The following is a 5,117-nucleotide window of genomic DNA, read 5'->3' as shown; positions in this document are numbered from 1 at the left end:
GCCCAAATAAATTCATATATACAAATATCCTCTGTGGGACTTATGTGAGGTCGTTTCAAAAATTTTAATGGAACTATTCTATTATCTTCTCATTCAAATTTTCCATACATGTTAAAGCCCTCTCTTATATGATGGGGTACCCCTCCCCAAAACCTGACATTCTTCCTCAAGGCTATGTATTTAAATTTTTTTACAAAAAAACCTTATCACCTTCTAAGTACTCTCCATTATACTTAGCACATTTGTGAAGTCTGCAATTCCATTCTTGGCAACATTTTTCAAACTCATCTGTTTGGATGGTTGACAGCACCTCCCTCATTTTTTTCTTCACCTCTTCTACATCATCAAATCACTGTTCTTTCATGTGACTCTTCATTTGTGGAAACAAAAAGAAGTTGCACAGAGTGAATTCAGGTGAGTCAGGTGTGGGGGGCAAGAGAGGCAAGTCGTTTTTTGCCAAAAACGGGCGCACTTAGAAGGCTTGTGTAAGCAGGTGCATTGTTATAGGGCAAAACCAGTCCCCTCTCTGTCACAAATCAGGCCTTTTTTTGGTCACACACTGTTACCCAATTTTCTAGAACCTCTATATAGAAAGCTTGATTAACAGTCTGACCTGTTGGAATGAATTCCAAACTCACTACAAGTTGGCATTTCTATCTGTTCGGGAAGTTGATGGATGTCCAGCATGAGGCTTGTCATCAATCAACATTTCACCTTTTTTGAAACAAGAAAACCACTTGTACCCTTGCATTTGTCCCATAGTGCTGTCCTTGTAAGCTATGGTTAGCATCACAACAATATCTGGGGCATTATTCCAGAACAGGAAACAAAATTTCAAAGCCACATGCTGTTCTCTTAAATTGGCCATCACAAAAAAGGAGGTTGGGCAAAACTGCTTTTTTCACAATGAAAAAATTCATTGTGACCAGAGAGAATCTTCCCAAGGAACGCCACTGGATGCACTAACAGAGCGATTTTTTTGATGCTCACCTAGTGGGAAAAATGCATACTATGAAAGCTCTGCTCTGCCCAGTGCAATTCTGCTTTGGGGAGGGGGGCACCCCTTCATATATTTACAGATATACTCCCATAGTCTCTCCCAGCCTGTGTCTATCCATGCATCTGTTCATAGATCATCATTATTTCAGGTTTGTCTCCCAATTTAACACATTTCTACCTTGTAGCTCATAATTTACTCTCATACCATTGGCAACCATCAAGGGATGTTTCTTTATTGGATACCTTTTATGATTTTTCTGATAGTGATCTCATATAATATTTGTCCTTTTTGTGGTTGTTGACCAATTTCGCTTATTATATTGTCCTCCATATTTATCCTTGAAATTAGCTGTTTTTCAGTTTGTTTTATCCAAACTAATTCACTTCTCAGAGTCCAAATCTTTCTGTCAGCAGCCTAGATGGAGGTCCAGCTTCTGAAGCCTCAAACTCAAATTCAAAGTACTATGGGTCAAGTAGTGAATGCGAACATAGCCATCTTTTCCACCACTGCTATACTTCTTACCATCAGGGTGGAAGGCAGTGATGTTGAGAGGGCCAAAGTGACCCTTGACTATTCCAGACTCTTCTAGAAAAGCCAAATTGAAGATCCTGGCTTCCAACATGCCAATCTGGGTGCAGGTTGTGGTTACATCCCTAGCTTCTTGACCGCCACCAAGATCCCTGTGGTCCTGTGTGTGAATTGTGCCCAATGTGATCTCCCAATACCAGGGTAAAACATGCAGGTGGTACAACAGAGCAACAAGGTAAGCAAAGCAACAACATCTCTAAGGAATACTGAAAATAGACTTCAGATTCGGAGGGCAGAGCTTTGTACCTCATCAGACTCACTCCAAAAGCATACATAAAAGTCAGCCGATAGACCTGTAACCTTTTATTTCCCTTTCTTTCTTTTTATTTTTTTATGTCTATCTATTTAAGATAGGGAAGATAAACAATCCCAAGGAGAAAACAATGGGATTGAAGGTCCTGGGGGGGACAGGGGAGGGGGAAAGGGGAAAAAGGGAGGGGGAGTAACAAACCCAAGGACAAGGGAACAGCAAGAGCTCTAAAATCGATGGCAAGGAGGGTATTTAATGCCTGGTAGGGTTTGATCAAGGGCATTGTAGCTGAGAGGAATTACTGAGAGCCGAATGAAGGTCAACCATGGTAGTGGGACAGGAGGAAAGTAAAAGGAAATAAAAGAAAGAACTAGGAGGCAAAAGACATTTATAGAGGTGTAAATATAGCCATGCACATATGTAAATATATTAATATATAACAATAGGGATACAGGTCTATGTATACATATTTATATTTATATATATTTATATTAAGGTAGCAGATGGACATTGGGCCTCTACTCAAGTCATTCTTCAATGCAAGAACACTTTGTTCTAATAACCTGGAATTCTGTGATGCTCACCTTTCCCAACAGGATCACTGAAGGCAAAATGGGTGCATAAGCAAACACGGTGAAGAAAGCTGATGGTCCCCAGCTATTAGAAGGTATCGCATCTGGGGTCTTAAAGGCTTGAAGTTAAACAAGTGGCAACCTATCAGAAAAGGAACAAACCCCACATGGAAGAAGGATACCAGCCCGTGTGATCAAGAGGTGTCGACGGGAGCAGGTATTAGACATCAGAATACCCCAAACAAACAATCACATTGATGTGAATGTGGGGGGGTCAAGTGGAGACGCAAAGTCCATCTGTAGAAAATTGGACATCCCCTTACGGAAGGGTCACAAGGAAGTGACGAGCCAGCCAGGGTACAGTATAGCATCAATGAAACACACAACATTCCTCTAGTTCTTTATGGCTTCTCCCCCACTATCATGACCTCATTTCTACCTTACAAATACAGCTAGACCAGAACATGTACACTGGTACAGAGAATAGTTCTCAACACACAGAGTCCAGAACAGATAAACCCCACAGGAACAATAATGAGAGCAGTGACAGGGCAGAAATGGGGAACTGATCACAATGATTGACATACAAGCCACCACACACCCACCCTTGATGGAGATGAACAACAGAATCATGGGTGAAGGGAGACAGTGGATGGTGTAAGCTATGAAAATAATCATAATTTATAACTTATTAGGGCTTCACAAGGGTGGGAGAGGGCAGAGCGGAAAAAAGAGGAGCTGATACCAAGAGGTCAAGTAGAAAAAAAAACGTTTTGAAAATGATGATGACAACAGATGTACAAATGTCCTTGAAACAATTGGTATATGGATTGTTATTAGAGCTATAAAAGCCCCCAATAAAATGATTTATTTTTAAAAAAATAAAAAGAACTCCATGGTCCTTGTTGGGAGAAATGGCAGCTAAATTGAGGGAACTTTTGTCCAGAAAGTATTCAGGTGTCCAAGGATCGTGGAGTCAAAGAGCTTGGGTGTATTGTCTTTGGATGCAGTGACAGACATGGTCTAGTCTCTGGATAATGGGATGTCCCTGCTCTGCTGGGAGTGCTCATTAACATTCACTAGCACCTCTCCAGACGTGGTGCTCTACTAGTTGAACTTTCTGCTCTCCTGGCCAGCGATGAGGCACTCCCTGAGCACCTCCCCTTACTCCACTGGTGATCTTGGAGCCTCTGCAAGGGGTCTGCAGGTAAGACTCATTGCTGTCGATCTGGCTCGCATCCTGTGGGAAACTGAGAATTGGGAAGAGAATGTATGCAGGCAAATTCTCTACGCCCATAATGGAAAGTCTAAGATGCAGACACTGGTGGAAGAAGGTCTTCATGGTTGTGAGTTGGACGTGAATCCCAGCGTCGTTCTCCTGACTAAAAGTTATCTCCCATATTGTCCCCCATAATAATGCCAATCTTAAGATTCTTCTTACAAGCTCATGGTTGCTACTTTATGCTTGAAGGTTATCAGTCTGAAGGTTGTCTGCTATCCAGCACAATCAGACCACCCCTACTCTTCTGGAGAAGAGCTCAGGGACAACCAAGGGCAAGCCAGCTCAGGGACAACCAAGGTATAACTGCCATCTTAACTCTAGAATCCGCCCGTCTTGCTATGTATGTACAGTACCTTCCTATCACATAGATGCCTCTAGTACCTCCCCTTCCTATTGCGCATATGTCCCTAGCACATCCGCTTCCTGTTACCTATGTGGATGACATGGCTTGCATGCCCCAAAATTATATAAGCCTGTGAGGGAATAAATTCACCCACATGCTCTGTTTCCACTCTCCGTGGAAGGAAGAGGGGATCCCTTGCATGCCTTGTCTGATGTTTCTTTAATTTACCTTTGAACTACACAATCGCCCCTTAGGACCCATTCGGTTGTGGAGGCTGGTCCCCATAGAGTCTCTCAGGTTGAAGAAGCTCACAAAGCTCTGGTACCCCATCTGCTTGTCCTCAGAGAACATGATGATGTTGCCCCCAGAGTCTTGCAAGGATACTCAGTTCCCCCTGGTGATTAAACACTTGTGAACTAAAGCCCATAATCCAGAATGGCAGCCCACTTGGATAGTTGTAGCGCCCCACAGGGGGCAGTATCCCCCACTTTGGGAACACTGATTTAACCCTTCCTTTCCCAATAAACCCTCTTGAAAATTGAAAATATGGGGTCAAGATGACTAAGTGATCTTGGAAAAATCATGTCTATCTTTTTTCTAGGTTTCATATTTGGAGGGTATTTTATGTGCCCCCACCTACCCCAAGAAGGGCCAGCTGCTTCCATGTTTCACAGTCCCAGATGCAAAAGCTATTGTCAGCTGAGGCTGAGAGAACATGCTTGGTGGCCCAGCGGGCATTCACACACCACACAGCTCCAGTGTGGCCCCTGTAGGTGCCCAACCTCTTGTCATTCAGAGGTTGACGATTGGGTCCTTGGCCACCTGGTTGTACGTGATCTGCATAATGAACTGCTCGTGGCTCTGCAAGAGTCTCAGGTACATGCCTGTGGTGATGTGAGAAGGACTGAGGATTAAGACCAGATTCTCTATTGTTCTTTACAATGCATAGTGTTCCACTGTGTGCCTACACCACAGGCTTTGTCTCTTCTTAATCCATTCTTCCACTGATGGGCATTCGGTTGTTTCCAACTGTTTGTTATGAGTAGCACTACAATGATGATGTGTGCGCATTTTCTTTTAAT

General features: G+C 43.1%; 1 pseudogene; it reads right to left on the bottom strand.

Annotated features, from left to right (window-relative positions):
- Positions 1 to 1,386: 1,386 nt before the first annotated feature.
- LOC101649817 lies at positions 1,387 to 4,917 on the bottom strand (annotated as a pseudogene).
- Between the last annotated feature and the right edge of the window lie 200 nt (positions 4,918 to 5,117).

This window comes from Echinops telfairi, unplaced genomic scaffold, assembly GCF_000313985.2.
Source record: "Echinops telfairi isolate 266 unplaced genomic scaffold, ASM31398v2 ScPeMD7_2291;HRSCAF=2852, whole genome shotgun sequence".
Classification (NCBI taxonomy): Eukaryota; Metazoa; Chordata; class Mammalia; order Afrosoricida; family Tenrecidae; genus Echinops; species Echinops telfairi.
Note: the sequence above shows the minus strand (reverse complement) of the source record. Positions and strands in the feature narration are given on the sequence as shown.